The 27,673-nt window shown below is 40.7% G+C and overlaps 1 non-coding gene across 1 annotated transcript; it reads left to right on the top strand.

Moving 5' to 3' along the window:
- Nucleotides 1-18,843: 18,843 nt before the first annotated feature.
- LOC141983570 (U6 spliceosomal RNA) lies at nucleotides 18,844-18,948 on the top strand. The gene has a single exon (XR_012638409.1). It is a non-coding gene; the product is annotated as a U6 spliceosomal RNA (small nuclear RNA).
- The last annotated feature ends 8,725 nt before the right edge of the window (nucleotides 18,949-27,673 follow it).

The raw sequence follows: 27,673 nt of genomic DNA, 5'->3' as shown, positions 1-27,673 counted from the left end.
ATTTGGCAACAGTCCTGAGTCAAATGGCATTTATTTCGATACCTACAATCCATGGGTCTCTGTTGTGTTAAGCAGCATTTAAAAGTTGTTCTTTGAGTAGTTGCAAAACTTCCTCGTGAGTAATCAGCTTCACAGCATAACAAGATCAGATTATACATGTGGCTAGGGACACTACCACTAGAATTAGAGCTGGTCGGGGAATTTTTCATCTGAATGAGTCTTTGACAGGAAATGCAGTTTCCGCAAAATTGAAACTTTCTGGGGGGAAATTTTGATTTTGCTGAATTTTTTTTATTTTCCATCAAGGAACTCCTCTCTCCTGAAAAACAAAATAGGTTCAGGTTGAGTCAACCCCAATCAAAATATTTCTGTTCATTGAGCTGATTCAAAAATCAACCATAATTCAGTCTATTATTAAACTGCCTTTCTATTCGGTGGTGCATTTACTAATAGGAGTTGTAGCACAGATGCCTCATGACCTCATTTTCTCATATGAGTCAGGCTCCCTGGCTGGACTGCATATTGCAAGAGTCATTTTTGCTCTCTCTTGCTTTCACAGAGAGATATAAAAAGAGGGGATTCAGCATTAGGTTCACCCCAATCCAGCAAGCTTTATTGCTCAGATTTAATAAGATTTGATAAAACCTTCTAATTTGCCAGATTGCCCAAATTTTGTCCCGAGAGTTTCCATTCGTGTTTGCAAAGCAAATGATGGAGTTAAAAGAGAGTGGAAAGATCACCAGTATCCTGCAACTTTAAATCAATGAGTTTTTCTGTGTACACTAGTTAATGCTTCAGCAAAACCACTGAACTACTAAGCTTCTTGCAATAAAAACATGTCCTCAAAGTATCATGATTTCATTATTTTTTTTATTAACTCCAGTTTTATGGAAGATTTTCAAAAAAACCCTCAGTGCTGGCTAACTCTAATCCCAAATGCAGTCAATGGGAGATTTACCACTGATTTCAATGAGCACAGAGGTACGCCAATGCTGAATGCTTTTAAAAATCCTACCTCTCTGTTATATTTTCATGTCAATAGGCACTGTGTCTATTCTCTGCTTAAGCATTAAACGTAGCTTTAAGTGGTGAGCCACACTGGAGTGGCAGTTTGCCAGGGCAGCTGATACCACTACTGCTTGTATATTCTACTTGTACTGCTGGTTGTGTCAGGGTTCCTTTCTCCCATGACACTGCATCAAACCCTGTGGAAACAGACCATTCTGTTTAGCAGGGCTGGAGATGAGCAGAACCCCCAGCGGTAGCAGCAACAGCATGACTTTTAGATGTTTTAAAGGACTCTCCATCTGCAAAAAACTCTCTACTTAATTGTTCACTTGTCACTTTCTGGACAAAATGTACCCACAGCAAAATGGGTGAACTGTCTGTTTGTGTAGGTCAGAAATGGATCAAAATGATTCCCACATCAGCAGCACATCTTGAGTTCTCAAGCCAAATATTCTACATTTTCAACAATATTAAGATTTAACTGAAGTTACATCAAACTAAATTACACTCACAGTTTTTTTTTTCCAAGGGTTTCTCTCAGACTCTCTCTGAACAACAGCTTGTTCTCACCATTTGGTGCCTTTAAACAATTATTATATTTTCTGTCTGGTTGCATTATGCCAGTTCCTGTCAGGTCACTCAGTCAAAATAATCATTATAATACATAATGGATATTGCAGGCTGTGAGATGCCATTTCTTATCACTCACAAGTAATAATACACTTATACCAGGAATAGGGTCACATGCTATGCAGGACTTGACTGGTAATGCTTGTTTCCTCTCTCAGAAAGAGTTGCATGAACTGGAAAAATAAATGTCCTCACCAATATTTTATATATATATATATAATTGAACTTCATAACTATGACTCCACTGGAGAAGGGAGAACTTTTAAACCAAAGACACTCAACCCAGTGCTGAGTGAAACATCCCAGGATGCCACAAAACCAAGTTCAGATTAATCTCTCAGCCTTTTCTTCCCATCACATGCATGAGGAAGACAGAAAATATTCGGCATTAAAAGACAGTATAAAACAAGGCAAGACACCTTGCCTCAATCCATATTGTATGCAACTTCAACCATCATATGAAATATGGCAGGTCTCTTCTGGAGATCTGTCACATTCCATATGCACCTTAAAATATTGTATTTTATTGTACCACTTGCACATGAAATGAGACAGTTTCAACATTTTTAAAAGGATTTAAAATTCTACAGAGTTTGACACACAGCATCAGTAGAAGGAGAAGAGAGAGTTGCCAAAAATCCTTACTTATTCAAAAATCAAAGTAACTGTAGAAAGTACAATGTTTAGATTTTCATAACCAAGACAAATCAAACAGATTTCCATTGGACTATTGAAAGGCACATATCTGACCTTAGGACTACATCCATGCCAAATTTCAATTTTCTATCCCCTCTTCTTTGCAGTTTAGAGCTGTTCAGAAAAGGTTGAGATTTTTAATGGATACATATTTTTCCCCATTACTTTCCTTTTCCAAAAACAGCAAGCCCCTTTTAGTTCAGACTTCAAAAATAATTCACCTCAGGCTGGGACAAGATCTAGAAGATTTATTTCTGAAAGGTGAATGTCTGACAAAATTATAACACAACTGAAAAGAAGCTATTGGAAAATAAAAGTTTGGATGCCACCTTATGGTTCTACTTGTAGTTAAAACATTTATCTGTCTGTTAGTTACTCTATGTATAAAGGAAACAAAACATGTGAAGAGTGTGATGCTTAACTGCTGTCTGATTTTTCCATGTAAAATTATAAAGCAATACACAGAATCAAGAAAAGTGAGGAGTCTACTGCATACAGACTTTGGGCCTGGAGCAACAAATGCCTGTTACCACCAACGATATACAGCGTTTACTACTTCGAGTAGCTGTAATGACTTAAAAAGGGCTGGACAAGTAGTGAGCACTTGCAGAATTGAGCCTTTTGTGCAGGCAGCATGTTCCTTTTGTGCGTACTGAAGTCCAAAACTATTCAGCTGGTCCCTAGGAGAAGCTGCTGCTATAAAGCAGGACTAATTTTCTGCAGTTCTGAAGGTGTAGTCACTTAGTACAGCATTGTAAAATGCTTGGGAATAGCTAATGGTGGTTGTTTAGGAGATGTGATGGTTAATTAAAGATAGCCTTTAACACTGGGTTCACTGTACTTATATAAAATGCAGAGGGCTTCATGAAAGGAGCTATCAATTTTGGCAGGTGTCATTTGGCTGTTGCAAACATCCCCTGTCTTGAAGATACTTAAGCAAATACTGTCTATTATGTTTTGCTTATAGTTGCTGGCTCTCTTTAAAAAACCCAGTCATGCGCCAGGAAGGTCTATTACCCAATTTGGAAGTACAGCTGCTGACAAGTCCTTTGTATAAAGTAGACTGATTTTGAAGAGTCTGCCTTGGTCTATGACTAAATAAGTACTTGAGACACACCCCGGGAGGCTGCCAAATTCTGCCATTCCAGTAATGCAAAACTGTTTTAATGCCAAGACTATTAAGGTGTTGATCTGGGTAAGAGAAAAGAGAGACATGGTTCCATAACTGAAAGAACAGTTAAAAAAAGACCCTCCAAACATGTCCCCACTGCAGCAAATGGTAATGATGTTTACTATGTCAGAAACACAGCTCGAAAGCACAGGGTAGAAATTAGCCTTTAACAATTCCACTGAACTTTTAAAAAGGCACCAAGTATAAGCTCCTACCTACTGCAAAGTTTAAAACTACACTACTAGTTAATGGGACTAAATGCTTTGAGGAAAGTCTTGATAAAAATCTGTGAATTAAAAAAAGATTAAATCTGGAGGCAGCCAAATAGCGAAAGGGGTGTTTAAAATGGAGGATGTTGGTAAGAAAAAACTACCAGAAATCTAGAACCTTCATTACAAACGTATGATTATATACCCAGAAAACCATTTCTTTTCATTCATTCTTTAGTGCTAAGAATATCTGGACAAAAATAGGATTACTCATATGCATAAAGTTAAGTACATGCCTAAATACTTGCTGCTTCGAGGAATAAATATACCCAATGAACAAAGGATAGGAGAAAATGCAGTATTATTATTAGAGCTGGTCAAAACTTTGAAAATAGGAAAACGGAAAATTCTGACATTTTGAAATTTCCTTTCATCCCACATCAGAACAAAAAGTCAAAATTTATTGTGAAACAAAAATTCTGAAATATTTCATTTCCATAAGGTTGAAACAACCTTATCAAAATATTTCATTTCACATTATTGTTTTGACTTTAATATTGTTATAATTTATAATTTAATATAACACAAGTCAAAATGATAAAGTTAAAATGAAGCATTCTGACATTATCAAAACATTTCAATAATTTGCATTTGAACTTTTTGAAAAAGCCTCAGTGTACTCCCATGAAATATTTCAATTTTATTGAATCGGCATTTTCCAATGGGGAACACTTCCATCAGAAAATATTCTACCAGCTCTGATTATTATTCCCATTTTACAGATGGTAGACTGAGGTACAGAGATATTAAATGACTTGCCGAAGACACACTTCAAGAGCCAGAATATGAACCCACATCTTCTATTGCAAGTGCCTTAACCACAAGACAATTCTTTTTCTTTTCAAGAATCTTTGTTTATTAAAATTTCATCGGATCCAGCTCCATATTTCCCAGCTAAAAGTAATCATCTTCCTTGACATCATGGCTTGAGTTTCCATTTCATTCCCATAGCTTGTGTTTTATTTAGGCATTTTTAATGCACCTAGAACCGTAGTATGACAGTTTTAATGCACTCAGAACTGTGGTATGACATCAATGACTCAGTTGTTCAAACTTCTCTTCAGGTTCAGTCTTATGAAGTATACAAGTCCTGTAGGCCTGATATCATTCTTTGGCCAGCAACAAAAGCTCTATTATATAGTAAAAAATTGGAGAGACAAGGTAGGTGAGGTAATATATTTTATTGGACCAACTTCTGTTGATGACAGAGACAAGCTTTCAAGCTACACAGAGCTCTTCCTATGTAGCTGAAAACTTGTTTCTTTCACCAACAGAAGTTGGTCCAGTAAAACATATTACTTCATCCACCTTGTCTCTTTAATATCCTGGGGCTGATATGGCTACACCAAAGCTGCATGTAGTAAAAAATTGTAATTGAACCATTTATTTTTAGAGTTGTTTGAAGATTTTCGAAGGCAAAATTTTTAAAATTAAGAACAACCTTTTTATCCAAAACCAAACTTTTTGGCAAAAAATTGTTAACTTTGTCAAAGCTGTTAATTCCTCACGAGAAACCTCATGCTTGTTTCTATATTTGTTCTATTTTTAAAATAGAACATTAGCCTGGTTATTACATTTGTTCATTGTGTTCAGTAAACAAAAAGTTTAAATAACATTTCATGAACAGTTCAGAAAAGTGAAAAATGGGTCTGTTTCAAATAGTTTGAACTTAGAACTTTTGTGTAAAACTAGTTTTGTATTTTTTTCACCAGCCCTACTTTTTATTTTTATCTTCTCAAGTTCCTCCAGAAATTAATATATTTTCATGCATCTTAATTCAGGAAATAATCTACTTCCTTCTCTTCACAGTCTAATAGGGTATTTCCCACATATAACTCCAACTGGAGAACAGGTGCCTGATCTGCTGGTGGTCTGCCAGCAAGGCTACCATTCACTTCATTAGGAGTTCTTTCTGTGAACAGAGGGCAGAATGCCTATGTATCACTCAAATCCTATTGAAATCCTATTTTCTAGACTCCGGTAGACCTAAAGTATTACACAGGCTTTGTACTGGTCTTCTGTACAGGGGTGAATTTCACCCAATGTTCTTAGAGTGTTAGGTTTGCGGTGGAGAGGGTTAAATCCTGGCTTCAATGAAGTCAATGGCAAAACTCCCACTGATTTAACTGGACCCAGGATTTAACTCAGGAAAAATATTAGGGTAAAAGACTCTGGTCTTTGGTACTTGCAGGAACTATCGGTACCTTGTAGCATTAAATTGCCTGCATTAAAGATTTAATTTTTAATCCCCCATCATTAAGAGAGATTTTGGAGAAGTTCAGTGTGTTGATTTTGTGATGTACAGCAACATATTGAATCATAGTCAAGCCAACAAATTATACATTTCACCCACAGCCTCATGTTCCTTGTTGGAGATGAAAGGCAAAAGGTTTTGGATACGGCTGTGTGAGCACACAGGATATTCTGATTAGTAAATGAGTTCCTCTGGAGAATCCTACACTGAACGACACACAAAGTGAAGCTGAGTGGCTGTTGAGTGGAAGAGGATTGTCTCTGAAAACTACATTCCTCAAAACTCTGAATTGTCATTTATTAAATCATTAATCATTTTGATACTTCATTTTGAATCCCTCCCTCCCCCCAGTTTATGTGTAGACTGCGCCCCTCTCTCCCACTCTATTTCCTCGGCTGGAGCCATTCTGCACAAGGTAAAAGAACAATTCTTAGAGAGGTCCAGCTGAACTTATTCTTTTATTTGGTTTCTTATGGCAAGGTTCAGCGCAAATTTTGGCTCCAGTCCCACAGCCTTTACTTGCTTCAGCAGTCCTTACAGGGGTAGTCCCATTGACTCCTAGAAGATGGCTGAAACTGAGGACCAGAACAAAAGCGTCGGCATGCCACAGGGCTGTGAAGAGTTTTATTGCCACTCCTCCCCAGGCCCAGTGTGAAAGTGGTAGTAGCTAGAAATAAAGAGAGACTTAATATTCAGACACTGTTCTTGGAAATAACTTATATTTACATTTCATAGGGAAAGCATTTCACTGTGTCCTAAAGCCAAAATCACTGTTGGATTTTTAATTCTGAAGCACTTCTTTTGAGTCTCTTTGCTAAATATGGGCCAGATTCTGAACCCCTTTCTGACAATGGAGTAGCTCCTCGTTCAATACATGTTCCCACTGACTTCAATGATACTGTTTGTGCAGTAAGGCATGGTAGGTACTATTCAGACTGAATAAAGAGCTCCCAATCCATCCCTACGTGAGAAGTGACTGAAGTATTTATTGGAGTTACTATTTATGAGCCAGATTTTCAGAGGTATTGAGCAATCAAACCTCTCACTGACTTCAGTTGAAGTTCTGGATGTTCGGCACTTCTGAAAGTCGTGCCCTAAAAATTCACTTTCGCACTGGGGAAAAAAAAACCACATCAGGTATTTTGAATTTTAAACCATCATTAAATTTTCAAGCAAAATTCAATATAGTGTTCACTGGTACAATCTGAAGAAATTGAATGTGGTTGAAAAGCTCAGATAAAGCTATTAAAAAGTTTAAATGGCTCTGGATTCCAAAATCTAAAAGTTTGTGGTGTGAACTCATGTATTGATGTACTGGTCCAAGCAAAGTCCAAGAGCAGAGTTCTGAGAGGAATAGATCAAACATAACACAGTACGTGTTTGTACCCCACAACATCGGTGCTTTACGAGAAAAGGCCACAAAGTCACCACCTATGATTGAAGAGTATTTCTTGTTTATCAACTACAGGAAATATACATTTATTTAGCCACACTGATAAACATGGTGCTTTACAAACAAACTGAAGAATAATAAGGAATGGCATCTTTTGCATTTAAAACACCATGAGAATTTGTAGTGCTATGAAAAAGGACAGAATGTCAAGATACAGTTCTTTGACCCTGGGATTATCTTTTTGTTGGGTATTTGTACAGCGCCTAGCACAGTAGAGTCTTGGTCCATGACTGGGACTCCAGGTGCTATAATAATACAAATATTAAGAGAGAGACAAGAGGGCACAACAGATTAGAACAGGGAGTATGTGTAGGAGAAAAATGTTACAGGAAGGAGTGAGCTTTGATGAGAGATCTGAAGAGGTGTGTTATTGGGGACTGTGCCTTTAAGGGCTGAGCTCCCCAGACAGAGAGCTTGGGAGGGGCGCTGTGAAGCACTTGTTGTGCCCACCCAGTTGGAACCAGATGATGAATAAAACAGAGCTCTCAGAAGCACCTTAAGTGCTGATCCATCAGATCCTTAATGGTATTTAGGCTCTTATCTCTCATTGAAATGAATGGCAGACATCTTTTAGGATCTGGGCCCGCATGATCACTGAACACCATAAGGGGGAGCAAGAAAGTGCTTGGCAGAGGAAGGTGGTAGACTCTTCCAAGCATAAGGGCCCAATTGATGAATTAAAGCATGAAGCATACAGTGGCCAAAGAAGATCAAGGCAACAGTAAGGGAGGAGGACTTGGAGGAGTGTAGGGACCAACAGGAGGTATAGAAGAAACATGAGATGGATTTTTAGATGGGGGTAAGATTTTGTGCACCTTTGAGAATGAGGAAAAGGTACACAAAAGTGATTTTGATGTGGTAACATACATGTAGGCAATGGAAGGATTGGAGAAGGGGGTGATACAACATACCCTACAAATACTTATGAGAAAAGCTCCATTTAAAAACAAAGCACCTTGTTTTGGATAGTATGATTATTAGAATGTGTTGTGATATGTACAAGGGAGTAGCTGAGTGTCCCTTTGGAGGTGCAGCGTAACCTCAACTCCCACTAAAGCCAGTTGAGAGCACACAGGAATCTGCAAAGATAGCCCCTATGTTTGCATTTTCTGTAAATTCTGGTCTCTTGGCTAGATTCAGATATCAACCCTACAGCAATTAACATTTGTCTTGTATCTTCTTGCCCTTAAAGGCATCACAGCTATCGGACACCTCTACTGTTCTAATAGTTGTCTTATTCAAGTCAGGACAATTCTTCTGTGTTTATCACAATAAAGATCAGAGGTAATTTGCTATGATTACAGCAGCACCTAATAGGATAATTGAACACAAGGTATCCCAGGAACAAAAGCAAGTCAATTTCCTTAGAAAGAACAGGTTTCAATATCTATGTTTGCTCTGTTACTTGGAGCTTAAACAAATAGGATCTGAGTTTTTTTAAAATACAGTTATGTGGAAAAATATCCAGCACACATACACAAAAGCCTGTTCCTTCTCCATGGAGAAGTCATGTCTGTAGGAAAAATGCTCTAGGGTCCTGTCATGCAGTGCAGAAGATTGCCCTGGCTGCCCTTGCACTGACAGATTGAGACTCCTCTGTGTCAGTTTCCTTTTCTTCTGATGATCTAAAGCATTTTGCCAATTTCAGATGATAAAACACTGCAGGGGATCATTTAAGACAAGACACTGCAGTAGCTAATTATGATGGAGATTATCCCATTCTCAGAGATAAGGCAGCAGTAACTAATAAGTGGCAGGACTAATCAAGCATACTGGAGATGGAGGAATGCACAGCAAGACATAGGTCCATTAATAAGAATGCCCTCTGTAAACAACAGAAGACTGGACAGTGGCTAAATCCATTCCTAGCCTTTCCACATAAATTCGCCTAGATTGCGAAGACTATATTAAGACTGTGGGTGGAATTTTGAAGTTATTTAGATTCTTCAGAATTAATATGATATTCTAGGAGGCTTTCTGGTTTGGCGGATCTTTGAAAGTGTACAGGTCTGAAGTCAGCTTGATTTCTTAATTCTCTTCAAATAGTTAAGGAGAGTTAAATAATTAGGCAGTAATTAGGTATGTTAACAAATATAACTTAAGTTTCTTGAATCCATCCCTTAATCACTGTCTTAATAATTTTGCAGATACTTTTGAAGTTCTACATTTATGTTTGCAAAGCTCATTCAATATAAATGCTCATTTATTATTTAAAATTCTTGATTTTCATCCTAGTTTACAAGCTTCTGACCATTCTTTAAAATTATCAGCCTCCTAGTCTTTATACCTCTCCATATATTAAAAATAAAGTTTCTTTTATTTATGGCCAGTGTTTGGAAAACTACATCGACAAAAGTGCATTGCTCCTCTTTTTGAAAAAAACTCAGTGAAAGGGGCAAATTCCTTTTTGTGTTTAAAACTTTAGCATGGTCCCTTAGTATAGCTGCCATAACTTTTACATACTGGCTAAAATAACACTGACCTTGTAGCCCACTGTGAGCAAATGAATTCTAGCAGAAATTAGAGATTAATCAGGTTTAAATCATACAATTCAAAGTCACTGCCTTGGACAAGCCACTAATACAGGAAGTGATATATGCTCCTGTCCATGTTATGGGTGTAATGCCCCTTAATATTATCTGTTTCAGTGGCCTAGGGATATCTGGCATATGGGAAGAAAAATTACAACACTATGACCTCTATAGCAATAAGCCATATGCCTCTATGTTCCCAGTGAAATGGTATGGAGCGACTAACAACATAACCACAGAGTGTGACATGAGTAGACGTCTTGAGACAACCGATTCAGTGCTTCCACAGTGAAGAGATATTTAGATGGAGAGAGATCAGATGATCATTCAACACAGTAGCTGTGGGTTTATTCCTATGTCATGCACACACCTCAGAATAATTTGTTTATTTAGTATGTATGTTGTTCATTACAAAAATTAATGGCTGAAACATAACTGAAGAGGAAAAGTTTTCACTGACACCGTCCTTAGATGAACACTAGCACTACTTTTCCAAATTCTAGAGATGCATAAATGCTAGATTGTTTTGATTCATTTTTGTCTTTTTTATTTTGTTCATGAGATGACTGCAAACAGGTTTTTTGCTTGAGAATTTCTGTTTTTTGAAAAGAGCATCATAGGTTTAAATCAGGTTGGGGTGCAAGATGATTTAACCATTTAGATGGTTAAGCCAGATAATTGCATCTGGAGTAGCAGAGTGTATTGCTGTGATACCTTCTTTGTATTTGTGAATCAGACACTGAGTTGTTATATGTTCCATGGTATGTTCTGGGTGACTACAATCACACACTGGAAAGTCTTTAATTTTCCATTTGTGCTGCAAGTATCTGCATCTGCCCTGGATTGTGCAGATATGGTTTAGGGTTGCCCAGGAGCTTTGTGGGAGATCGAAGCCAGGGATCTTCTGCATCGAGTTTTTCACAAGGTGTTTGTGATTTCTTGTGAACTCCATTTGGCTTTCCAAGCTTCATCACTGAAGTTGCATTGTTGAAGATTAAATGCTTGGGTCCAAAAGGGCTTATGCAACGTCAACTGGTGGTGAGGGAGGTTGTTACATCCTGGTGGATGAGAAGACGTTCATTTTCCACAATCCTCTGGAATTCCCAAAAGGTTGCGGCATTACAGCAAATGAATGGGGGAGCAATGTGCGACAGAGTGGCCGCCAAGGTGTTGGATTCAGAGTAACAGCCGTGTTAGTCTGTATTCGCAAAAAGAAAAGGAGTACTTGTGGCACCTTAGAGACTAACCAATTTATTTGAGCATAAGCTTTCGTGAGCTACAGCTCACTTCATCGGATGCATACTGTGGAAAATACAGAAGACATTTTTATACACACAAACCATGAAAAAATGGGTGATTATCACTACAAAAGGTTTCCTCTCCCCTCACCCCACTCTCCTGTTGGTAATAGCTTATGTAAAGTGATCACTCTCCTTACAATGTGTATGATAATCAAGGTGGGCCATTTCCAGCACAAATCCAGGGTTTAACAAGAACGTCTGAGGAAGGGGGGGGGGTAGGTGTTGGAGTTGACTTGAGGGTTCGAGTGATGCATCACATTGCAATGTTCAGTTGGACAGCAACAAGTTGAATTTAGCTACTTTTGGTCCATACTGGCATATGCTACTTGGCTATACAGTACACAGGGGTCATCACTGATGTCTATAACACTGATGCTGGTGCTCCCCAGCTTGTGCTTGCCAGTTCCTGGACCAGGTTGACCTTTGTCTTGGTCTTGGCAGCTACCTTCTTCAGATGGTCATGGAAGGTTAGCGTGTGATCCATCTTCACTCCGAGATAGGTTGGAGTGGGATCACGTCACACTGTGTTGCCGCAGAAGGACACCTTCAGGGTGCGCTTAGGGTTCCTGTTATCACGATGGAATACAGTGATTGTTGTTTTGTGAAGATTTGGCTTGACCCTCCATTTCCAGAAATATTCCTCCACTGTGTTTAGGTCCCTGTTTACGGTGGACTCAATGTCACTGAAGGAGGCTTCTTGCATTGCCAGGGCAAGATCATCCGCATATGCAAATTCACATGACTTCCTTGGAGGCATGTTGCATGTGTAAACACTGAAAAAGTGTTGCTGCTAGTACTGAGTTTTGCCCAAGTGAACGCAAAGCCACCTACTCCTCAGCATAGCAGGCGAAGTATTTTGCGGCAGGGGATGATCCTTCAGAGCTTCAGCATTAAGCCTGTAATCCAGTCTGTATCTTAGGCCAATGACAGGTCTACAAAGTCTGTGGTGGTCTTAAATTTCCTCTGGAATCCGGCCTTTCTGTGTGTTACAAGGGCCAAAACTTGGTCACAAAACTGTGTTGAGGCCGGAATCCCGCTTGCTCTTTGGGGACGACTGACTTGACAAGAGGACTGATTCTCCTGAGAATGATACGTTCCAGAAGTTTGTATGTAATGCACAGGAGAGATATTGGCCTATAACTTCCTGGGTTGTCAGTCTGCTTGCCCAGTTTGTGTATGGAAATTACTATCACTTCCTGCCAGGCTTTTGGGATGCATCTGGATTCCATGGTTTTGGTGTAAAGTTTCGCCAGCCATTGGAGTTCCCTTGGGCCTAGTTAATGAAATTCTGGGGGGATACTTTCTCTGCTGGCCACTTTCCCTTTCTTCATTGCAGCTAAACCACTTTCACTTCATCTGTATTGATGATGATGGGGTCTTGTGGAGGTCATTGTCCAATGAGGTTGATGATAGATCTCTTGCTTGGTGTTTTTGTCAAGTGGTCCTTTTGTGCTTTCTCGGGAATTCAGAGCACCTCTGTTCTGACAGCTTCCCTCTAGCAATCCCAGGTGACTCTGGCCAGGTTCCACTGTGGGATTCATTTTGACAGAATCACATGGATTTCAGTGCTGACGTGGGTGACGATGGACTTGTGCTGGCTGTTGGGGAAGTTAGGAAGTATTTTGTGGGATGCCTGAAGCGTACTCTTGCTTTGATCTTTGGAAACAATGGTGAGGTCTGGTTTGTAATTGCGTTGCCAGTGAGCAGAGTGGAAAGTTGATCGCTGTTTAGAATCAAAGACAGTTGCAGGTCTGCCATGCACATCCAGTCCGTAAGGTCTCACCATCAGTTTCATTTATTTCATAGCCCCACAGAGTGGGGTGTCTGTTAAAGTCACCAATCTATAGGACTGGGATTGGTGCACTTGGGAGTGCTGGCTTCAACCATTTTGAACTAGGGGCTTTATACAGGTTAGGAATGTGCAGTTCTCCCATCCTTATGGCAGTGGTGTAGGTGGCTTCTTTTGCAGTTGGGGGGGAAAAATCAAAATCCATGATGATGTTCTTCAATTATATGGCCCTTCCTAACACACTGAAAGGCACTTGCCAGCTAGGCTGAAACAAAACTCAGATTTCAAAGTAACAGCCGTGTTAGTCTGTATTCGCAAAAAGAAAAGGATATGCATATGCATCCAATGAAGTGAGCTGTAGCTCACGAAAGCTCATGCTCAAATAAATTGGTTAGTCTCTAAGGTGCCACAAGTACTCCTTTTCTTTTTACAAAACTCAGAGTTTGTCAGCCAAACCATTCTGCAGTTATGTGCCAAACTAAGCTAGGGACCTTTTCAACAATGTTTACCACTTGGAAATTTGTAAACACCCTAATTTAAAACTCTTTTGAATTCCTCAAACCTTAAAAAAAATCCCACCCCAAACCAAAAACCAACCACCCAACCAAATATTCTATCTTGGGATGAGATCATGGGCAGTGGGTGGAGCCCCACCTCGGGGAGACTCCAGCTGCACCCCTTCTGCCCCTCCACAGATGGAGCTCTGAGCCCCCTCCCCCCCACTATGGCCCACAAGACCCGAGACTTCCAACCCCCCTGCGGCCCAAGCGCCCCCCGCCCCCCTCGCAGACCAAGACCCCCTACCTGCCCCCTGCGGCCAGAGCCCCAAGACACCTTTGCCGCCACCCACGGATGGAGCCAAAGACCCCCAGTCCCCTCCCCCACGGCCTGAGCCCCCCTCCACGACCAGAGCCCTGAGACTTCTTACCCCCCTCACAGCTAGAGACTCCCTCACCCCTCCATGGCCGGAGCCCCTAGACCTCCCCCCCCACCCGCATCCAGGGGAGCCCCGGGCCACCCGGAGCCCTGAGCCCCACCCCCCACAACCTGCTCGGAGAAGCCCCAGGGCCTCCCCTCCGCAGATCCCAAGCCACCCTGCAAAAATTCAAAAGTGCTTCTCTTCTTATCTCTTCTGGAAGAAGAGCTAGAACTTTTGCTGTGCCCCATGCAGGTTCTGGGGCAGCTGAGGAAGCAGTATATGTTACTCAGACAGCATCCCGGGTTCATCAGTAATCTCCCTGGAGTCCAGGGAGGTTATTGATGAACCCAGAAAGCTGAACAGCACATACCACCTCCTGAGCCACCCTGGCACATGCGTGGAGCATAATAAAAAACAAAAATCCCCCCTGTCAAACCCGTAACTGGGGTCCCATGGCAGAGCCTCTCCTGGCCTATTATTCCCGCTGCCCATGGATGAGGTGCACCACATGAAATCAGGGAGGACTGGTTTCTTTTGGGAGATGTTGAGGTGGGTCAAATTGAAAAATAAATGTGTAAGACTGAAGCGAGGCTCAGCTCTTGGCAATCTAGAACACCGCATTTGGTCCAAGGGGGGAAAATTTGCAAACACATTCTAGGACAGCCAATAGTGGGACTCAGCATGTCATGTTTAAAACCAGGGTGGTGTGTATAAAGGTTTCTTGCTCTTGGCACATTAGTGGCTTAGTTTATTCCCAGTTTTCTGATATTTTTCCCTGCAATTGCATCTTTAAATACAAGGGCTGAACCTTTTGGACTGCACTGTATTCACACAGTTTCTATGATGAGATCACACATGCGGATTCATACCTCAGCTAATGCAATGTTTAAAACAACCTTAAAATAGCAAAAGTAAGCCAGCTCTGGGTGCAAAGAATGGAATTTGTTGCTCTAAGTTTACGATACCAGATCTTTGCAGGGTTTTTAGTTTTGCTACAGCCGGTGCTGCCTGATCTCCATAAAAGGAGAATCTTAAGCAGCATTTAAATCCCTTTAAAGCCCTATGGCTTGGTAACATTTCCAGAGCTCCAGACCCTCACTAAAACGTGATACTTTCCAGGTTGCATAACTATTTGGTTTGTTTTAACTCAATAGAGGAAAGAACTGAAAGTCAAATGGGGCTGTGAAGCATGAGTATTTCCCTCCCCCAAGACTTATTATAAAAAAAGAGCTTTGGAGTAAATATTTTGTATTTAAAGTATTAAATTAAATATTTGGAAATATTTCATACATTTATTATGTGAGTTCACCACCTCAAAGCAACAAATCAATGCCCTTTAGAGGTGTTTTGGTGTGAAACTATTTCAAGCACCTTTTCTGAGATATTAATAATATCTGTAGCTATGCAAGCTACAGACTTGTATATGCTAGAGATTTGCTCCAATTTCAGCTGTTGGTGGCCAGCCACCAATATAACTGCACCCGTGAAAACCCTCTAGCATAAAGTGCTATGAGACATGATTTGTACCTATGCAGCCTATCCCGCTTTCTAGCATATACAGAGGCTTTGCCTGTCTACGTTAAAAGTTTGTACAGCTACACTGGTGGCTGTTTCTGCTTCCTGGAATTGGGACAAATTTCCAGTGTACAAGAGACCTAAGACCATTAGGGTATGTCTACACTATGATTAAAAACCCGTGACACCAAGTCTCAGAGCCCGAGTCAGCTGACTCAGGCTCATGGGACTCTAGCTGCAGGGCTAAAAATTGCAATTTACATGTTCACCCTTGGGCTCCAGCCTTTGTGGGGTTTCAGAGATCAGGCTCCAGCCCACACATGAAAGTATACTGCAATTTTATAGCGCGCAGCCTGAACCCCACAAGCCCAAGTCAGCTGACCTGGACCAGCCACAGGTATTTTATCGCAGTGTAGACATAACCTGAATCTGATCCCACACTTATGTCAATGTTATTTCATTCAATGAGAGCAAGGTCAGACCCCATAAAGTTAGTCCCCTTCTACTGCCTTGAAAGGATCAGGAAGAAATTAGGTAGTTTTTTAGGTGCTTTTGCCTTCTTCTGTAACAGTGAGAATTAGACTCTGCTGGGAGCAACATGCTGAATTAGGTGGACTAAGGATCTGATAAAAAGGCAGCAAAACCTATCTTCCTTTTATGATTGGCCAGGTCTTGTTGGATACAGCAAACAGGTAATCTTGGGTGAAATCCTGGCCTGAGCAAACTCAATGGCAAAACTCCCATTAACTTCAGTAAGTCCTTTGTTTCTACACAAACCTCATTTCCCCCCACTTTCCAGCTCTAACATTGATTACCTGGTTAAAAAATAGCCTGAGATGACAACATTAAGTTCTTTTCATTTCTCCCACCACAGTCACACTCCACATCAAGATCTTCAGCAATACTGTTCTTTATAAGGGCCCAATCCAACTCCCACTAACTTTCACAGCAGCAGGACAGGGCCTTAGTCCTTAATTCAGAGGGACCCAATGTCACCTCACCTGGATGACAAATGTTTTTTTCCATTAGTTCATTTTCCCTTCCCAAATACAAACACTTCCCGTGTTCTCTGCCATATACCCCTATCACTGTCCACCTTTCTCTGGCTCTCCACACCCCAAAAATTACTTTCATGTTTAATGGAATCCTTGAAACTGGAAGCATTTTTCAACCCTAAATGCTGAAACTTTGCCTTAACTAAACAGTCTCTTTATTAGCTGGGGCCTGTAATTTATGTCTTTGAGACATTACATGTGACCTTTGGGGAAAACTGAGGAGCATAAACTATACCTGTTTATGTTAGCAGCCAGCAGAAAAAACAACATTCTCCAAAGGACTGGGCATATATTTATTGGTCAGATGTTGCCATACGTTAATGTGCTGTTATTCTACTGCCATAATGTATGGCTTCCTAGAGGATAAATAATATTCCAGACAATTTTAGTTATGATAAAGTGAGAGAGAGAAAAAATAATTCTGTACATCATAAGTGTCTTTTCCTTTCCTTTTTGGCATGCAATTCAAACCCTGGTAGCAAGGACTTTAACCCTAGCCTGTGTTAAGAAACCAGGTACTGAAACAAAGACAGATACAGCAGAGTTTTTGGGGGAGAGTATTCCCTGCATTACACAGTATTTAAAAAAAGGAGTACTTGTGGCACGTTAGAGACTAACCAATTTATTTGAGCATAAGCTTTCGTGAGCTACAGCTCACTTCATCGGATGCATCTCTAAGTCTCTAAGGTGCCACAAGTACTCCTTTTCTTTTTGCGAATACAGACTAACACGGCTGTTACTCTGAAACAGTATTTAAAGACGTTAGGAAACTCTGAGAAACACATTTTTCTTTTATTTTCCCTTATAAATGCATATGGAGACTTTTATCCTGGGCTAAATTTGCAAGGAAAGAACATAAAAATCAAAAGAACTGTGCATGGTAGTTATTTCTGGTGGGCCCTTTACAATCTTTCCCCACCCAGCCCAACTTTTCTTTCCTCACACGGCAGTGAAATCAGAATCCTGCATTTATGACATCACAGCCTATAGCCACAGACATTGTGTAGCATTATGGGCCAAATTCTTCTCTTAGCTATGCTGGTCTAATTCCACTGATGTGTAACAGAGGAAAATTTGGCTCAGGGATTTAACAGCAAGATCAAACAGAAGAGGCAGGATAGACCACGAGGTAGCAACCACAGGTTAAAACACAAACAGCTTTGCTAATTAGAAAACATGAGAAAGGGGTGAGTGAATGGTTAGCTTCAGGGGGTACTCATGGAATATGGAAACATCTACCTCCAGGTGGCTTTTTCTAAGTGAGTGGTGATCAGAACATATTACCATCTGAAGACTGTTTTGTGTTATCTGTTCCATACCTACTAGATGAGAGTTCACCTCACAAAACTGGCACTGATTAGCATTTTTGTTGGCACTCTCGACAGAGAGGCTAGAGACTGAATCGGCATGAAAAATGCAATATTGTATTCTCTCATCTAAAGGAATGTTGCTTCAGAATAGCACCGAGGAACATCAGCAAGGGATTGTGTGAGAAGCTTGCACTCCCACTGTCTGCAACATAACCATTCTGTGGACAAACAAAAGACTCTAGGATTGTCAAATCAGCACTTTTCACAGTATTTCTAAAGTATTTTAAAACAAGAAAGTCATCATTTCCGAGGTATTACAACACAGTGATGTCCACTCCAAAACCTGTGTCTGAATATCCCAAATTCTGGCAAGTCTGGATTCTGACACCAAGTCAGATCTGAACTCTGTTGACTGTCCCATCTTTGTAGTGAGCAGAACTAAAATCCCAAATCCAAAAACAAGCACTGTAGTAGAAGAACATGATTTCTCTAACCTGCATCTCTGCTGAGGGATATTTCTCTGTTAATCATGAAGAGGGCTTCAGCATTTAATGATGATAAAGCTAATGGTGCTCATAAAGGGGCAAGATTCTAGGACTGGCTGAAAAATGAGATTTCTGTTCAGCAAAAAATTTCTCAGTTAAAAAAATAGTTTTTGTTCCAATGTGGAATGAAAACGAGATCTTTTGAAATTTTTAGTGAAAAAACACAAGAGGAATCATCACCCCACAGTAGCCAATATCTGTGTGGTTCAGCTCTCACCTGTGATGTAGGAAACCCAAGTTCAAGTCCCTGCTCTTCCTGATTCAGAGTACATTCTGGGGATTCTTTCTGATCAGAAATTCCTTCATTGACCTGAAAGACCTTACCTATTAAATTTTTGTCAAAAATAATATGTTTCCATGAAACATTTAGGTTTTGACAAACTGGCATTTTTTTTGGTGGAAAGAAGTTTCGTCATAATTAGTTTGGCCGACGATACAGAGAAGATTAGCATGGCCCCTACGCAAGGATGACACGCAAATTTGTGAAGCGTTCTATTAAAAAAAACCCCAAAAAACAAAAAAACTGTCTGACTCCCCATTGCCTGGCATCTTTAGTGGTTGCTTACATCAACTCTAGAGTCCAGATCCAGATTTTGAACATCCCAAAATCTGGGGTGTTCTGATCTGAGGTATTGGGAATTGACTTTAGAAAGTGGTTGTTTCCGTTTCAGATCATCACAATGGACAAATTTGCCTTGGAGATTGTATTTCCATGTCTCTCTATAAATTATTCTCAGTAATGGTGGCTCAGTTACTTACTAAGAGCAGCACATCTGAGGACGTTTGCTAAAAATTTAACATACTGATGTCTTCTTTTTGGCCTTCTGTCACCATGCACATATGTGCAGGTCACGTTTCACCCCTGAAAGAAATCCTTAATGTGGCAGCAGAGTAAACATGGTTCCTTTCCTCATGGGAACAAATGTGCTGCCATAGAATACATTCAGCTGATCTGTGTGGATACATAACTTCCTTCTGGAATTCACACCCTTAGGGGGCTGAGTACAACACATTTTACATGGCAGGGTGAGGAAGGGGTGAGTTGCAAGCCTACTGTTAATGCCCTCAGGCATCCTACCTTTGCAAAGCAAAGCATTCTGCTTCCCGCTAGTCTTCTTAACATCATGGTTGAAAACACAGTAGAGACATGGGCTGAGCTAATTCTAAGATCTTGTTGCATTCTAAGAACATGGCCACAAGTCATTATGCACAACAGAACTAATGTTTGGGTGGTGGTGGTGGATTACCCTAACTCAGCATGAGATCTCACAATGGATATGGAATTATCATCCCATGCTGTCTCTCCTCCTAGTGCTGCACCATTACATCCTAACCCACACTTAGAGAGATAATTGAGCTTTCCATCTCAATATATCAAGAGGGGTTGCGAATTGAAGGTTGTTAAATACTATCAAATTTTGTCTGCTATGTCCCACCTGTTCCCACATATGGTCTAAGGCCCTAATGAGTTTCAAAACAAATGTAACATGTTGAATACAAATTAGTCAGCTGTACAATATAAAGTCTTTACTGTAGAATATAAAGTTTCAATAGATTAAAGCACACAAATATACCCCCGAAGAGATTCGTGTTTTTTCTCTGATCTCCTAAGTATCAATCGACAAATTAGTGATATTCATCATTGGTTTTGCAATAGCACCTCAGAGCCTCCAATCAGCATTCAGAACCCCATTGTGTTAAGCACAGTACACACATAAAATACAAATGTCCCACCCTGAAGGGTTTACAATCTGAGAACAAGATGAAAGACATGTGTAGACAGACAGGCAGGGAGATTGAATAAAAGGTAATGAATGAGATGAGATTATAAACAAATCCTAAACTCTGCTGGGCTGCTGATAATCCACTCTCCAAAGCACACTTTAAAACAGAATTAAATGACAGCACTGAGGTTGCTACATTTAATCAACCTGCCATCAGACAATGTATGATCGATGACGTTCAAGTCCAGAGGCAGAAATTTTAAACAATAAAAGCACTTGCTGCACCCTCTCTAATCTAAAGCACTGAAATTTGGGGTAACCAAACTAGGGTTCATGATTTCAGCTGGTTTTGTTATAAATATTGGGATAACCAGTTCTCCCTTATGTAAGAACTTGAATTTAATATAAAGTTATATCTTTCTGCAGATTTTATGAACCATGCTATAGAATATAATAGAGAATTTGATCCCTGCTATCAAATTCTACAGAATGGATTAAAAGTAGGATAGAAAAGACATCCCTCTCTCTTCTTAGCCTAATTTTTATACAATTCTATTGGTTCCAGTCCTACTAAATTCTGTAGGCTTGTCCATAAAGGCTGGATCAAATTTTGACAAAGTTTTGTGAAACCATCCACAAGAAGACCTTCATAATGCTGGGCAGACTCCATTTATATTTTGCTTTCGCTTTGCTTTTGCTCAACATCTCCTCAAATCAAATCTCAAGGGGGATGAAAGAAAAAGAAAGCCAAAGAGAATGTGACCGGAAACCAAGAAGTTTTGCTCTGCTCTAGCTATAACAGGTAAATACTGATTTATTATACAGAATACATATATTATAGAACATGCATATGGTTTACAATATGAACACACTTTGGTCCATGCAAAGAAATTAATGCAAGGGTGTGATGTGATATAGCTGGACAACGGGGAAGGACTGAGATTCTGGAGTTAGGAAGAGGAGTCACTTTGGTGGAAAAAAAAGAAGCAGCCTAGTGCATAATGCAAGGGTAGAAAAAGAGGATGGTGGAGACATCACCAGAGAGAGGAGGAGAAAGGAAGCAGCAGGAGTGGTGGAAGAAATAGATCTGGACAGCAGTGGGCTGAAAAGTGGAAGAGGCAAAGAGGGGGAATGTAGAAGAGCTTCCTCTCTCTCTCCTGGAAATGCAGTGCATAGGCCAGACATGACCTTGGTCCTTGCACTCCCAGCACGCAAGGACTGAGTCAACAGCAGCTACAGAAACCTCACAGTGTGAGAGGAAGAGCAGCCAATAGGCCAGCAGAGTTGGGCTGGCACAGGGGAGCACATGATGATCCTTGAAAAGGATTTCACAGACGCTGCTGGTGTGAGCACTTCCTTATCACTCCCTGAGGCATTGTGTCTGCCGCAGACCCATCCCTCCACAAGCTCCTTCCATGGACCCCAAACCCAACCCAAGCAGCAGTTTAAAGCCACAGTCTAGGTATAGAAATGTAGACCACACAAGATATATAGTACATGGATGGCAGTGTTGAAATCAGGAGTATTGAAAGGGTTGAATCATAAGTGTTTGTGAAATGCTTGGAGATGGAAGGTCTCGTCAAAGTACAAGATATTATTCTAAAAGAAAAAAATTGTAATTTATGGGTCTGAATTCATCACTGTACTGAATGAAATGCCACCAGTCATAGCCTTGGGTATGCTTTCATGCCCATCAATTAAGGAAAATTGACCAATCACTGAATACTTGAGAGACATTCTGGCAATGACAACGGTCAGGACCACTGAAGCAGTGGGCAAAGCCACATGGTTACAGAAAAGTCATCAGGAGAGAGAACTGGGGAGCAGGCCGGAGAAGCAGGGAAAGGGGGAAGACAGCAGCTGGTGCTTTGGGACACCAGGAGACTGTATAGGGCATGGATCCAGAACTTATAGCCCTCATTTAAAATAAAAAACAGAGTGACATTTTTTAAATTAAGTTCTACAATCTCTTCCTGAGGGCTCTGGTGACTACAGAAACAATATATGCATTGCTCTCGTGATTTATTCCATGAAGTCACCTGAAACTCTTCATTAAATTATTGGCTCGTAATTCGTAGGTGTGCTCTATTCTCTCCGTATTAAGGTATGTTATGAATCCACAGCCTTAAAGGTTTAGGATACATGGTGCTTTGCATTTGAAGCTAGAAAGCATCCATGCGCAGAAGATACAGATGGTAATTACAAATTTAATGCACACATTGTATTAACATGCATCATGACATTTAAAAGGCACTGAAGTTAGGAAATTTAGGTTATGAATCCCGCAGCAAATATAACTCTGTCCTTTGTATAAATGAAATTCTTTGTCATAGTCTTTCTGGTGTTAATTTCAACACTTCTCTTGGACAGTATTTTCAGTATTTTCCTACCGCCATCTCACTATTCCCTCCAACTCTGCCCCAACAAAATTAGATCTCTGTCCAGAGTCCTTTCCTACTGAGCACTGACACTTATACCACATCCCCATTGCCTACCCCTGCTCAGATACATTAAAAGTAATCAAAATTTAAAATCTACAAAACAAACTTTAAAAAAAAACTGCTTTCAAACTTTATTTCAGACCAAAAGGGGGACTCTTTTTCCAGTACATTAAAAGTATTTACAATAAAAATGCCTTAACACCTATAACCATGATCCTGCTAGAGATCTATAAATGTAGACCCTCTGAGCTTTTGCAGAGTCCTATTAACTTTGACAGCTGTACACGTGTATGCTCCCAATGTAGGATTGGAGACTAAAACATTGCTACTGTGATTAATCTATGTGGTTTTTTCAACAGAGTAGTTAAACGTCGAGAAAAATTTTAACAACAATCCGAAACTTATAGCAATTATGATAGTATCCAATATTCCTTGTATGGAATCTAAATTCAGTAGATGTTATTTGTCACTAGACCTAGTCAAATTATATATAAGTAAATATGAATAAAAGTGCTGATTTCAACATACTATGTTTTAGACTATTGACTCTGGAAGCATGTTATTTGGCATTGACAACTTCTCCTGTTTAAACCATTTCACAGACATCCAGGCAGGAGCACCGCCATGTGATTTAGGCAACCAATCACAAAACATAAATAACTAACAGTAAACACTGAATAGCTGAAGCAAACTGCTCACAATCAACCCAAGGCCTGAAAATTATTTGTGTAAACTGGCCAAAACACAGTTACATGCAACAGGTGAGCTACTCATTCCCAGTCATGCTGGGCTAAGGGGCCCTAAAATACAGAGTTCTGGCTAGGGGAAGGTGTCCCCCAGTGCAGGCACTGCAGAAGACAGATGTAAGGCTGCCTTCCAAATACCCATTAGCCCTGGCATGGAAGGTGTGCTGGGGTGGGAGGGGCATGTCAGGGCAGAGCCAGAACACACACCACTGCCGAGATTCCAGATAGCACTGCAGGCCATAGGACAGGCTGGGGAAGTGGCCATAACTTAGACAGGACCCCAGGGCTGTTTAAGTTACCCAGAGGTCTTTCCAGCCCCTGGAGGAGCCCTCAATTGTGATGGCACAAAAGCTGCCTTAAAGCCATCTTAGCTCCTTTCCAGCTGGGTTGGAAGTTCTGAACTGTGCTTCTTAGAGGCAACGCACAGAATCTCATCCACTAAGCACATTCAAAGAAAATCAGTTCTTGAAATTACAAGTTTCGCTCTGTGGTTTGGGAAACAAGATCGGGACCCCAAACCTGAATGAATATTATTCATGAAGAAAAAAATTGACCAACTATTTTAGATGTAATTTAAGGTGCAACAGAGCATCTTTAGCATCTGTATCACTGGAAAGAGTTTCCACCTTGTGACCTCCAAAAGCTGTACAAGGATCTTCCACTGTGCATTTATTACAAGGTGACTGGGAGTTATCAGTCTTGCTCCATAGGTACAAATACTTCTGCATACACTAGTCACAAACCTGAAAGAGCATGATGTTGCAGGGATCTGCTCATATGTACTTGAAAGCCAGATCATTAATGCCTTGAAAGACAAGAATGTCTGAGTGTTCATCCTGTGGTTTTTTGAAGCTCTGCCTTTTCCCCAACCTGTATTAATTAGAGTCTGATTATCCCCCTGAGGAGAGAGGGAGAAGTGAACTAGAAAAGATGAATTGCATCTGTAATTACCAAACGGAATCAGTCATCCTGGGGCAGTATCACCTGTCTCAACAAATTGTCCCCACAATGAACACCCCAGGAGATTTCAGGGCTGACGCCAAGGGCGGGAGAGAGGCCCAGCATTTAAAAAAAACCAATATTTCATTTTTTACTTTGATTTGTGATTTGTATGTGTGTGTTCACATATGTGTGGTGTATGTGTTAAGCAGTTACAACCAACCTCCTGCTTCTGTCACTCAAAGTGACAGAACATATAGAACACAAATCTTACTCAAATTATTTTAAAAAGCCATTTTCCAAAAAGAGGAGCCTAAAATTAGGCTCCTAAATTCATGTTTATATGCCTAAGTAAGGTCTTGTCTACAGAAGAACCTTGCCCTGGTTTAACATAAATTAGTTTTAAAGTGGTTTAGTTAAACTTATTTAGCAAAAGATTGAGTGGAAACTCTTATTTTGGTTTATACCAAGTTTACTACATTTAGTTTAAATTGATTCTTAATCTATTTAAATTAAACTAAAGTCAACCTGCTTTAAACCAAAATTTAAAAGGGCCAACTTCTGCATCAATTTTACTAACTTGGTTTAACAAATTTGTTTTTAAACTAATGCAACTTCCTAGAGAAGGCCTAAGTGGCCTGATTTTCAAAATTGCTGGGCACTCAACAGTTTGCATTAAAATCTAGGTAATTGATTTAGGAGTCTAAACTGAGACATTCAAATTTTAAAATCTTGGCCCCATAACTAGTAATACAGAATAATACTAAAAGTAATAAAAATTATATTTACTGTTATTTACCTGTTACTATTATTATAACAGTTTATGAACCATAGTACATATTTAGGTTCTGGTAGATCTAGACCTAAACCAAAACCTTGCACCCAAATGTGAGTTGTGATGTGAATTTGTAGCTTGAACCTCTCTTTGGCCTCAATTCAGGAAAGGATCCCAATTCAGTCTATGCTTAAAATTGATACACTCCTACGTGTTTTCCCGAATCAGGGCCTCTATTTTCTCTCTAAACTGAATATTATGAAACCGTCAATATTTGGACTTGGGTCTGGAGATCGCTGTTGCCCTTCGTGACCAAAGATGAAGCTGACGGTTTTCCATCTTGCGAGTATGGTTGTGCTAAAAAACCCTGATGCATGAGTGGCAGTCCTTTCCTCATGAAGTGCGTAAGGAGCTTAATACAAAGAAGGGATTACAATCTGTGATTGATGTTGTGAGCTACCTACCTGCAGATCTGAGACTACAACCCCCAGCATCATCATGCCTGTTGCTTTGCCATTCGCCCATCACTGTAAAGCTTTCCTCCATCATCAGAACACATTGCATGGATTATTTTCAGTGGCTGTCTTGCATCACACCATCCACACTCTCTCGCCCTTCATCTGGGCTCCAGTGGCACGCATTCACAAGAGGACTGTCAGGACGTAGGCTGCAGTCAATGGTTATCGACATGGAATCATTCTGCGTGCCTTCTATAGTAGTAGCCACAACCACTATGCTTCCCTCTGCTTGCTATGCCACTGTAGAGTATAACATTCTTGTCCACCATAGAAACCATTAAGGTCTTTGTGACCTACCCGGTAGATAGGGGCATGGGTTAGTGAGCACCAGGGTGTGTTCCATGTACCTGTGGGCCTGTTCACTACACCTCTGAGGTCCCATGCTACTCGAGATCCTTTGCAGAATTTGCCTGGGCATGCAAGGACCAGTTGTCAGTTACCACCTGTGGCACTAACCGGAGATTAATCCATGAATATTCAGAGAGTTTGCATCCAAGATTTTAAGTCAGACCATGACACTGGGTCTAGGTTTGGATTGGAACCTCCTCTAGTTTCAGGAATAATTTTTAAAGGTTCCTGTTTTTCATGTACAAAAGATCAAAATGGTATGCTGAATTTCTCCATGACTCACCCTCAGCCCCTCATCTCATACACAGCCCCTCACTTTGAGATGCCCTAAGTTTCCCATGACTTTTTCCATTATTAGGATCACCAGGTTCTGACATGAATGAATAAGGTGAGAGGGAAGCTAGTTTGAATAGCAAAGTGCCATCTCACACACACCAACTGGTTCCCAGAGAATTAACAGGAAAAAGAAACCGTGGCAGTCTCTCATTTTACCCCAATTTAGTTCAGTTTTCCTTCAGTCAAAATGAAATTTTAAAAAAGCAATACACAGAGAAAGACCATTTTTAAAATTACAAGCTTGTCAGTTTGCTGCCCTGTTCCAGAGCTATAGGTACTCAGCCCTAAAAATGAATTAGGAAACTAAAATGACAATTTAGTATCATCACATTACAATTTGATAATTATTACCTAGTATTAGATCCCAAATGCTCTTCACATTTTCTAGCTGGCAGAAGCATCTGCTTTTGGAGGCTGGCCTTTGCTTGGGCATACATCATTGTCATGGCAGCTATTTAGGGCAGTATACATACTCTAATGCTGAAAAGCAGCCACCACTGAGGTGGAAGGCAGGCACTTTCATACCACAGTGGATATATCGATACTGCATGCTACGTCCAGGTACCTGGGACCCAGGCTTGTGGGCTCAGTATTTCCAAACCCATGTTTGAGCATCCACACTGCATTCCAAACCTACATTTACAATTGATGTATCCAGCTCACAGCCATGCTAACATGTCCATATTGCACCACAGAGACCTTTCAACTTGGGTCTGCAGGTTGACCTGCATCCACGGTGAAAAATGACAGGGCTTGGACCGGAATCCCAATGGAACTCTGGCTCTGACTCACCCCCCTATAGGACCTGGGTCCTGAGTGCTTGCTGACCTGAGTCAGGCTTTTTTCTGCATGGGTAGAAGAAGGAGAGTGGGACTGGGCTGGGCTCAAACCTGAGTCAGAACCCAGGCTTAGTGTGCAGTGTAGACATACCCAGTGTGAAACAGCAGCAGGAGCTGAAATGCTATGACCTACAGTGGGCAAGCCCTTACTCTAATGTCCATGAAGAACATACACTACCTCAGTTTTTAAGGTCTCTACTGAAAGAATCTCACATAGCGAAGAGCAGAGGTAAATGAATAGTGCACCAAATTCTCTATGAAAACATAGTTGATGCCTTACTCCAGGGGTGGCCAACCTGAGCCTGAGAAGGAGCCAGAATTTACAAATGTACATTGCCAAAGAGCCACAGTAATATGTCAGCAGTCCCCCCATGAGCTCCCCCCACCCACTCCCAGCGCCTCCTGCCCACCGGCAGCCCTGCTGATCAGCGCCTCCCTCTCCTTCCCCTCACCTCCCAATCAGCTGTTTCCTGGCATGCAGGAGGCTCTGGTGGAGGGGGTGGGAGGAGCGAGGGCATGGCAGGCTCAGGGGAGGGGGCAGAGCCTGTTGCAGAACCAGGG

Source organism: Natator depressus, chromosome 2, assembly GCF_965152275.1.
Source record: "Natator depressus isolate rNatDep1 chromosome 2, rNatDep2.hap1, whole genome shotgun sequence".
NCBI lineage: Eukaryota > Metazoa > Chordata > Testudines > Cheloniidae > Natator > Natator depressus.
The sequence above is the reverse complement of the archived record's forward strand: the minus strand, read 5'-3'. Positions and strand labels throughout refer to the sequence as shown.